Source organism: Alnus glutinosa, chromosome 5, assembly GCF_958979055.1.
Source record: "Alnus glutinosa chromosome 5, dhAlnGlut1.1, whole genome shotgun sequence".
Classification (NCBI taxonomy): Eukaryota; Viridiplantae; Streptophyta; class Magnoliopsida; order Fagales; family Betulaceae; genus Alnus; species Alnus glutinosa.
This window is the reverse complement of record NC_084890.1, coordinates 9,185,599-9,196,998: the sequence shown is the minus strand read 5'-3', so window position 1 is coordinate 9,196,998 and position 11,400 is coordinate 9,185,599. Positions and strand designations below refer to the sequence as shown.

General features: G+C 39.7%; 1 pseudogene; it reads right to left on the bottom strand.

Moving 5' to 3' along the window:
- Nucleotides 1-368: 368 nt before the first annotated feature.
- On the bottom strand, nucleotides 369-6,703 carry LOC133868924 (receptor-like protein kinase FERONIA; annotated as a pseudogene).
- Between the last annotated feature and the right edge of the window lie 4,697 nt (nucleotides 6,704-11,400).

Sequence of the window (11,400 nt, the reverse complement as noted above, 5' to 3'; positions counted from 1 at the left end):
AGAGAAAGGGTAGCTCACACTGCACGGCTAGGGGCATGTCAGAAATGATTATTGGGATGATTGAACCAACCTTTTGGCCACTGAGGGTGGCTGAACACCCTACCTTTCTTTTCTCTTGTATGTGTTGTGGCATTTTGGACTGTTCATTTAAAAACAACAGTTCAAATTAAAACTATTATATACTACATACTTCATGATAAGATTATTAAACTCAACTAGATCTTTGATGAGTCTAATAGAATAATACAAAATGTCATACAATAGTTGCTCCACTTGCCATATAAATATTTCTTGCTTTCAAACCCGGTCCTCGTCGTCCTCAATGCAACTCCAACAAGACATCCTAAAAATTCAGCTACCATCTTCTCTCACCGACCTTGAAGATTCATAATCTCAGAGAAATTTTGTCCACCGATCGTACTACTACTACTACACATGGCATTGGGCAAGAGAGCTTCGTCCTTGAGCCTGGCATCTTTGTCCACACTCTCCAGCAGCTGCATTGCGAGCTCAAGGTCTTGCACCACATCATTCATTGATGGCCGGTTGGTTCCTTTGTCATGCAAACAACTCACCGCGATCTCAGCAAATGTACTTCAAACACTCGTCTGCTATTTCACCCTTTAATGATGGATCAATGAACTGATCAACCTCTCCATTGCAATAGCATTCCGGAACCCACTCCGCTAGGACCACCACTTGTGTCGTCTCTGCAGTTCGGATTATGGGTGGCCTCGCAGACAGTACTTCGCACAAAACTACACCGAAGGAGTACACGTCAGACTTTTGAGACAACTGTTGACGTCGATAATACTCCGGGTCTAAATACCCAAAAGTACCCTTGACCATTGTGCTAACGTGGGCTTTGGGCTTTCCGATTTTGGACAATCCGAAATCAGACACCTTTGCCACCCATTTCTCATCCAATAAGATATTTGTCGTCTTCACATCACGATGAATGATCGTGTTGTTCGCACCAGTATGAAGGTAGTTCAACCCACGTGCTGCACCGATACAGATCTCCAACCGTTGCTTCCAGCGAAGAGGAGGATTATAGGTGGCAGTATTGTAGAGATGATCATGGAGAGTCCCACGGGCCATAAAATCATAGACGAGTATCATCTCATCACCGTCATTACAATATCCGATCAGAGAAACGAGATGGCGGTGGCGAAGCTGGGAGAGCATCTCGATCTCTGTCTCGAACTCGTGGGCCCCTTGTTGAGAACCAGGTGTCAGCCGCTTGATCGCAACTGGGTTGGCCCCACCGTCAATCTTTATGTATCCTTTGTACACCTTACCAAACCCCCCAACACCAATTATGAGGGCTTCGTCAAAGTTGTCGCTAGCTTCTTTAAGCTTAGGGTCCGTTTGGGTTTGTGATTTCAAAAAGTACGATTTAAAATAACGATTTTAAAATGTGCGATTTGAAAAAAGTGATTTTTAAAAACGCAGTTAAGCATTTGGCAAAATCACATTTTAGCCTTTAAAATCGCGAATTTACCTTTTAAAATTCTGCGTTTTCAAAAAAGCACCATCTTATCTGCGATTTGAAAAAGCAGATTTTCTGCGTTTTCAAATCGCAATTTTTAAAAACGCAGTTCCCAAACGATCTATGTTCTGCGATTTGGTTTAAAATCGCACTTATTGTCTACGAAATCGCAATCTCAAACGCACCCTTAGCCAATGAAAAGTGACGACACTGATCAGACGGCAGAGTTGACCTGCGGGTCTTGGTCTTTGTTGACTTGTTCGTAGAGCTGGACTCCTCGACTCTCTTGCGCCGCCGGAAAATCAAGAATCCAAGAATGGATAGCACAAAAAAGCCGAAAACTCCACCAACAACGGCGGCACCTATTATTGTAGTGCTATTCTTGGACATCGTCGGTGGTGTTGGAGGGGGTATGCCACCTATTATTGTAGTGCTATTCTTGGACTTCGTCGGTGGTGTTGGAGGGGGTATGCCATTAAGGGAGTTTACTTTAAAGATTTCGACACCGTTCAAGATTGCATTACTGTACAGAGTCTTCCAGTCTTGTGGATTTGCTTCTAATGCCAGATTGAGGGTCGTTTTCTTCTTGCCTTCTTTGTAAAACATGTAAACGGTGTAGTCTCTATACACTGGAACATGCACCATTTCCACCACTCCATTTTATCACGTCAGCTGCTTCCTCTGCGGTTTTATTTGCTATGAAAATCAAGAACACTCTGTCGCTTACGTGAGTAATCTCTGGTTGAAACTCACAGAAGTGTAGCCTAACTTTATAAATAAACCCAGAATCTACTGGGAATTCCCAGGTGAGATTGTAGCTCTTAGCTTGTTGATAGTTTTGCTCATCCCCATAGTCTGGGCAGTCTGATAGACTTCTTTTGGTGCAGTGTACGCAAGTATCTTGGTAAAATTTAGTTCAATAGTAGAGTTAAAAGGTATAAAAAGTTGTTGATATTCTGACAAGTACTCGTCGTCCAGACTCCACCCCCGGAACATGCCAGTGTCTTCAGAGGGTGAGATGGAGCGGCCTCCAACATTGACTCTGTATACCATCTCCATAGCAGTGTTGTCATCGATGTTGTTGATGATCACGTTCTGCTCGTCACTTGAAGAAAAACTTTTCTTGGCAAACTGATAGAGATTTGGAGGCATCGACAAGATTTCAATCCCGTTGATAAAAGCGTGTGAACCAGAAACGATCGGAGTGAAGGTTATGTTTGTTGGTACAGTTTCCGGTATGGTGTGAATCTGCACGTTCCTTTGATGTTCTTCACGCTTCTTAATAACTCTGCAAAACAACAAAACCTAGGGACCCTTCCGGGGGTCCCGCTCCGATGCCTAAGTTAGCTTCTGTGAGAGAAAGAATGCTCTGTGCATAAAAATTGAGACTTAGTTTATACCTGGGGTATGGGCCTATTTATAGGCATAGAGGTGGAGTCAAACCTGGATTAGGACTCCTTCTCCTTGTTGATTTAGAACTGCTGTCCGAGTTCTAATTGGACTTTAATCCTTTACTAGACTTCTAATTGGATATCTTCTTAGACTTCTGATCTGATATCTTCTTAGACTTCTGATCTGATCATTATTCTTATCTGTTTGGACCTTATTTGACTCCTCTTTGGATCGGGTTGAGTGGGATTTATCCCCAACAGTTACCCCCCAATTCCCTTATCCGAAGCTTGCTTGAATAATGGGAATTCCATGTCTAAGGAAACCCGATCTTTGTCTCCTTCTGAAAACCTGCTAACCTGCAAAACCTGAGGGTTAAATCTTACCCCCCATTACCTTCTTGTTTTTCCTTAGGGTTTTCTCCATGTTTCTTGAAAAACCTGCAAAACCCGAGGGCTAAATCCGACCCCCCGAGAAGTTTCTTCTTGCTCTCGGCTAGGACTGATCCGAGAGGCTCCTTCTCGGCTAGGACTGATCCGAGAAGTTGTTCTTGCTCTCGGCTAGGACTGATCCGAGAGGCTCCTTCTCGGCTAGGACTGATCCGAGAAGTTTTCTCTTGCTCTCGGCTAGGACTGATCCGAGAGGCTCCTTCTCGGCTAGGACTGATCCGAGAAGTTTCTTCTTGCTCTCGGCTAGGACTGATCCGAGAGGCTCCTTCTCGGCTAGGACTGATCCGAGAAGTTTCTTCTTGCTCTCGGCTAGGACTGATCCGAGAGGCTCCTTCTCGGCTAGGACTGGTCCGAGAAGTTTCTTCTTGCTCTCGGCTAGGACTGATCCGAGAGGCTCCTTCTCGGCTAGGACTGATCCGAGAAGTTGTTCTTGCTCTCGGCTAGGACTGATCCGAGAAGTTTCTTCTTGCTCTCGGCTAGGACTGATCCGAGAGGCTCCTTCTCGGCTAGGACTGGTCCGAGAAGTTTCTTCTTGCTCTCGGCTAGGACTGATCCGAGAGGCTCCTTCTCGGCTAGGACTGATCCGAGACGACCCCCCTTTCTTCTTGATCTCGGCTAGGACTGATCCGAGAGTTTTTACCTGCAAAAGAAACAACATCAACGGGTTCCTGGTCCCTAGACCGGGAACACTCCGATGCTTAAGTCAGCTTTATTCATTTATTCTGAAAATACTTATTCCCAAAATCTGGGGAATTTTCTGTCTAGTCTGAATTAAAAATAAAAGTCTAGTTCTTTGCAAATATAAATACTAAAAAATAAAAGCAAGCCTGAAATTCCCGAGAGTCCTTTTTATGGGATCACGGGCAGATACTGCTGTTGCCTCGGCTCTCTATGCTGTGGGCTTCTGCTTCTTCGATCCTCTCTTCTTTCTATGTCATCTCGGGGAGCATTCTCTTGATGCCTTTCGTCTAGCTGAGGACGGTCTCGGGGATAGTAATCCCGTGGCTGTTGATCTCGGGGCTGATAGTCCTGATGATTCCGAGGCCTGTTATTTCCTTGATGGTTCCGTCGCTCTCCCAAGAACCGAACCAACTTGCCATTCTTTATGAATTCTTCTATTAACAACCTTAGGGTTACGCACCCCTCGGTGTAATGACCTGCTTGTTTATGGAAATCACAATACTTCCCTGCATTCCTATAAGGAGGATTATCTGGTATCTTTTGCGGTTCCCGAAACGCCGGATCTCTCTTGATCTCCATGAGGACTTCTGATATCTCGGCATTGAGAGGTGTAAAGTTGTAATCTTTGAACTTCTTTACCTGCCTCTGCTCTTCCCAATCAGCTTTCTTGAGTTCTTTCCTTTTCTTTTCTGGGGCTGTCTCTCGGGGTAGTCTAGAACTGGCCATAGACTTCAGCGTCTCTTCCTGATTGATGAATTCTTCTACCTTATCCATGAGGCCCTGCAAGGTACTCGGTTGCTTCCGGATCAACTTCTTCATCAAAGGCTCCTCGGGTGAAATTCCCTGATAAATGGCAGCAAAGATCATATCCTCGGTCGGATCTTCGACCATAGCCTTCTCTCGGTTGAACCGAGCCATAAACTCCTTAAGACTCTCGTTGCCCTGCTGGTGCAATGATAGCAAATATCCCGAAGGCTTCTTCCTTGTCCGGAAAGCCAAGAACTCCGTTAGGAATATCTTGGACAATTCCTTGAACTGATCAACGGAATTCGGGGGCAGCTTCCTGAACCAGTCTCGGGCATTCCCCGAAAGAGTAAGAGGGAAGGCCCGACATGCTACTTCATCGGGTGTCCCGTGAAGGTCTAGATGAGCTTTGAAATTCTCTAGGTGATCCAAGGGATCTCTGTCTCCTGCATAACTTAGAATTTGGGGTACCTTAAACTTATCGGGAAGCTGATAGTCTGCCACCCGTCTGGTGAAGGGTGAGTCTGTACCCATTAGGAGCTTGTCCACCATTACGGATCTGCCTTTGTCCTTTCTTTCCATCTCCATGTCCGTGCACCTTCTCTCCAGCTCGGCAATAATTCTGCTCAGATCTCCTTGGCGGTCATCCTCCCTTCGAGGATTAATGTTGCTATTGTGATCTTCTTCCTCACGCTCATCCCTGTTCATCTCGGGATTGGGCTGTCTCGTCCTCATGCGTAACAATTCTGCATTTAAGTCTTCAATCTGGGCTTCCAACGCTGCTATGCGATCTTGATCTCCACCCCCCGGGGGAGGGTTCGGTGGAGGCTGCAAATTATTCTGAATAGCCGGTTCCTGTGGGGCCACGGGCTGTCGGTTGGTCTGGCTTCCGGAACGTGTGTTCATCACCATGCTGGATCTTCTTTTTCTTTTATGAGGAACGAATAATCGTTTCCCACAGACGGCGCCAAACTGTTGGTACAGTTTCCGGTATGGTGTGAATCTGCACGTTCCTTTGATGTTCTTCACGCTTCTTAATAACTCTGCAAAACAACAAAACCTAGGGACCCTTCCGGGGGTCCCGCTCCGATGCCTAAGTTAGCTTCTGTGAGAGAAAGAATGCTCTGTGCATAAAAATTGAGACTTAGTTTATACCTGGGGTATGGGCCTATTTATAGGCATAGAGGTGGAGTCAAACCTGGATTAGGACTCCTTCTCCTTGTTGATTTAGAACTGCTGTCCGAGTTCTAATTGGACTTTAATCCTTTACTAGACTTCTAATTGGATATCTTCTTAGACTTCTGATCTGATATCTTCTTAGACTTCTGATCTGATCATTATTCTTATCTGTTTGGACCTTATTTGACTCCTCTTTGGATCGGGTTGAGTGGGATTTATCCCCAACAATGTTCAACATCTGATCTTCCTCGATGCTGATTAAGTATTCTCTCAGTAAGGTTTCCGCCTTAAATGAAGGGCTGAAATCGTTAAGAAGAGTAAAGCCTCCCGCTTTGACAGAGAATCGGGCTATAGAGCTATCAAATTTGGGGTACGAATCCGGGTTGAAGTATAATCGAATGCATTTTTGGCCGACTGTGACCGAGATATTGTAAGTGAATGGGGAGAGAGAGAGCCTGGCAGAGGTATAGGGTATTTGGGCACCAGAGGGGGAGCGTTGATCTGCGCTGGCTGTCGAAGATGGCTGGTTTTGAGAGTGTTCAATGGGGGTCAATTTTGAATGCACGTCTCCAATCCAGATTCGCCCGTCTAGAGAAGTTGAGTGGCTAGAGGAACCACAGTTTACGAGAATCATATCGACCGGTGTATAAGAAGACGGCGAGCCACCTGCGACGGTGCTAGTCAGGTGGTATAGCAAGAAGGCTAGGTAGAGAGGTGTAAAACGTGGTAAGAGGGTGGTCCAGAGACGCGTTTTGCTTCGGTTCCACATCGTAGCATGCAGACAGAGAGAAAGAGAAGGACGTAATCGATTTTAGAGGAGAATAATCTGTGCAAGGGAAACTCAGTGCGTAACGTAAGAGGGGTTTTTTAATTTTTTAAAGGATTTATTTATCCCTTTTTTATTTTCTTAAAAATCGATAGGTGTAAGAATTATTTCGATTGATCGAAAAGATATATATATGAACGGAGCTTATATATGCCACGTCATTTCATTTTTTATTTTTTTGTTGTTAAAAAATAAGAAAAATTGTATCATTGGTCTATATGGTTGGCTTAATTTACAAATCACATTCTGTAGTCAAATTCTGTTAAAATTTTTGACAGATTCCGCTAGGCACCACGTCAATGCCAATAAAATAGTAACACCCGTCGATTATAATAAAAAAATATAAATAAATAAAACTTCAAAAATTATTTTAAAAAAAATAAAAATTGAAAAGGGATGGCTGCCGGTTGGGCAGCCACCCCGAAAGGCATCTAGGGGTGGCTGCCGGTTTTCTTCCTTTCAATTAATTGTTTTTAAAAAAAAAAATAAATTTTAAGTATTATTTGTTTATATTTTTTAATTATGATCGACACGTGTAGTTATCTTATTGGTGTTGACGTTGCACTTAATGGAATCTATCAAAAAATTTAACGAAATTTGACTATAGGGAGTGATTTGTAAATTAAGTCAACCACAAAGATCTCTAAATTAATTTTGATACAAAGAAAAACGATTTATAATTTTGGCCAATTAAAAAGATCAATAATGCAATTTTTTCTTTTCTAAAAAATAGACTACAGATCTTCAAGCACAGCAAGTTGTGTAGTCTTTTAAGTAACGTCATTTCATTTTGTGGTTGTCGTTGTTCAACTGATAGTGAATCGAAACCGGAATAAAAAAGAGAAAATGATTGGTTGATGTGATATAAAGTATAAATTTTTTTTATTTTTTTATTAAAAATTATGTGAAAAATTGTTTGTTATTGTGAAAAAAAAAAAAAAAAAATTGACTCATTTTTATATATATAAATTGAGAAAAAATAGTTACCAAACAGGTCGACTTTTCAGCTTTCCATGTTTTATGTTCAAAATCCGTTGCCCTTGAAATTGTTCGGGAAGACTTCTCAAGTCTTCCATGCGTCTCATAGTGGGTCCGCAACATGCCAACATTGACTTTAAGTCTACTGCCCCAAATTTTCCTTATTGTAACTGTGTTTTAAAATCGATATTGCTTTTAAAATTATTATTTGGTTGTAATTTAATAATAATTTATCACATATTTAATAATAATTTTAAAATTTATATCAATTTAAAATATCTCCGTCGGGAGTAATCAAAAGTGGATTCAACTTTCATGCAGTGAAAAAATTTAACAGGAATATGATGTTATTTAGATAGTTTAGATTTAGTTTTTGCTTATTTAGATGGCTTATTAAATCATACATTATTATCTTTGAAATGCACACATTTTTACATTCAATTAACCCATTTATTCTCATAATTATTGCTTTTATTATTTAATAACAGTAAAATCAAGTTCTCCAATTCAAGCACAGGATGAAACTAGAGTTTCAAATCCATGGTAAGATGGATCTAAGAGCATCTCCAACAGAATTGGCAAATGATTCAGCAGAATAAACAAAATAGTTTTTCGTCTCCAATAGAATAAACAAAATAGGTTCTTCTGCCTATTCATTATTCATACTATAAAGAATTTTTTTTTATTATTTTCTCTCTATTTCCTTCTTTCTCTCTCTCTCCCTATTTTTTCACACTTTTTCCCACATAATATAATATTTAAATACAAGTAGAGAGTAGAATAGAGAATTTGTTGGAGAGAATATAAAAAAAGCAATAGTTAAAATAGAGAGTTATACTTTTTGAATAGCTATTTTGACTATTATTGCTCAAGATGCATGCTCTAATGAGTTCCCCCAAAATATATGGATGGGCAGCACAGTTTATTATCTTTTACAATCTCTCCTTCAATGACTTCTTGGGCAAATTGCCCAACACTTCATTCTTTCGAAAACTCTACTCAGTGACTTAGCTGCAATGGGGTTGTAACTCTGGCCGGCAGCATGGGATCGGGCAGCCTCTACAGATCAGTTATGAAGCTAGTGATGTCCATCCTCCTTAACACCAGTGCAGTACTAATACTACGTACTAGCAATCTACATTTTAGTACGTGCCGCATGGCGAGCAGGAAGCTCATGGAAGATGACATCTGGGACATGACTCTATATCAAAATAAGCTTGAATTCTCAATTGATGACATTGTCCAGAATCTAACATCTGCTACTAATGTGATTGGCACTGGAAGCTCTGGAGTTGTGTATAGGGTGACAATTCCCAACGGAGAAATGCTAGTAGTAAAGAAGATGCAACGGTCATCGGATGAGTCAAGAGCATTCAGCTCTAAAATCCATAATGATGTTGACAATGCATTAATTTATTCTAAACCCTAATTTAAAAGAGGGTTTGCCAAACATACTTGTAGTCATTGCATTAATTTATTCTAAACCCTAATTTACTTCATTCCTGCCTCTTCTTTTTTTAACATCTTTTTTTTTTTTTTTTTTTTTTTGGGAAACGTTTGCACAACAAGATTTAGAATTTTTTCTGTGATTTTGTTTTTTCTTTCTTTCTTTGGTTATATGAAGCCTCCTACCCTATGCGAAAACAGACCTTTTTTTTTTTTTTTTTTGCTTGTCCAAAGTCTCTACGCCTCTGCTCAAAAATGAATCCGCCATCTCCGCTCAGAACTAGAGTTGTCAATTTCAAAAAAGATTTTTTTTTTTTGCTTTTATAAACAATAAAAACTTTTTAAATGATAAAAACAATACACAAAACAAAAACTAACCTATAATGGGAGTTTTGGACGACCTCGTCATCTGGAAAATGAGGGTTGGATACCCATTGGTGCAAACTCGACACCATTTTTGCTTGTTCACCTTTATTTTGTAGATTCAAAAAAAAAAAAAAAAAAAAAAAAAGGGGGGGCGGGGGGGGGGGGGTGGCTGTTTGGCTGTGTAGCGGAGAAGTCACAAAATTTCACCAAACAACTAGATGTGGGTAGACAGCGAGAGTTTTGGTTTTAAGAGTGAGTTTTGGTTTTAAAAGTGCGAGTTTTGGTTAAAAAAAAAAAAAAGTGTGAGTTTTGACTTTAAATTTCACAATGCACGAGAGAGGAAAAAAAGAGCACACAAGTCGAGTTAATGGAGTTTTATAATCAATTTTATTGAATGAAGCAAAGCAATTTCGAAGGAAATATAAAGACTTATCTTATTTGAATTGGTAAATTGAATGTTTGTATTACGAGTTTACAGTCATATGAAAAAAATATTATTTCTATTAAGATTCTATTAGTAGATGATAGTAGAGAAAAAAAAGATAGTATGCCATCCCGAAATAGTTGTGTATTATTTTTATTATTAATAATTGCTAGTGATACGATTGTCATAAGATACATCTCTATGTATTAGTGATAGGATATATTTTTATGAGATATGACAGTAGTTTGTGTTTATCACATTTCTTTGTAACTCTATATAAATTTATTGAATTGATGAATAAAATAAGCAAAGATTATTAATATCTAATTTTTGAGTTAATATTCACTTGCATAAAATAGTGGGATTAAGACGGATCATTAGGATGCTCTAATAAAACATTTCAACTGGTATTAGTCTGGTTCAAATACTTATATTTCTAGACCAGGGAAATAATCAATGCATGATAGCAGTCGTTATACTCTATTATTTTTTTACTAAAATAACTCTAGGCAACCATTGATTGAACTCGGCCGGTCCCCTCCTCGCCATTTCTCCCCACATCATTGTTGGGATTAAACCATAAAAACTACATTGTAATAAACTATGTTCTTACACTATTGCAAAAGAAACATTGTCTCTAGATGCAACATCAGATCTACTACGTAGCTAGCAGGCAAGAAAATAGCAAATTTTATTATGTTTTCATTCAGAAGATGATGATCGAACTCTCCTCGACAAGACTAGATAGCAAGACTATGGAGCATTAGTTGCTCATGTCTCAATTAATGGTATTTGTTTTTAGGCCATCTACAATTTAATATATATATGTTCCTTTTTCAATTAAATTTTGTATATTATAGCTTAATGGCATTTTTATTTGTTATTGAAAAATGAAATTGAGTTTTATCCCCTTTTTTCAAGAGTACTTTTGTCTAATTTGGCTAAAAACTTTGTCATTACTCTTTAAGAGAAACATATTCTGGATTTTCCTAATTAAAGCTATGAAAAGGTCAATGGTAACAACTTGTAGAGCCATTTATGTTGAATCGGAGCCTGGAGGTGATATTGTTTTTCTATTATTTTTATATATTTGCAGGCATAAAATTGATGATTGGATTTTTTGGATGAATTATAAATGACCCTTATATATATATATCACAGGTGGTGGTAAGTCTATGGTCCAGTGAATGAGATCATCCCTGAGGGAGTCCAAGAAGTTATAAGGTATTTTTCTATTGTCAAGAAATTGACACAACAAGAAGCTTAGTTGCCAATAACTCTCCATTTCTTTGCACACTATTGTTGGGGATAAATTCCACTCAACCCGATCCAAACAGGAAATAAACATTTAGCAACTATTTCAAATAAATCAGAGAATTGGGATAGGACTCTTGGTCCAATCAGATAAGGAGAATGATCAGATTAG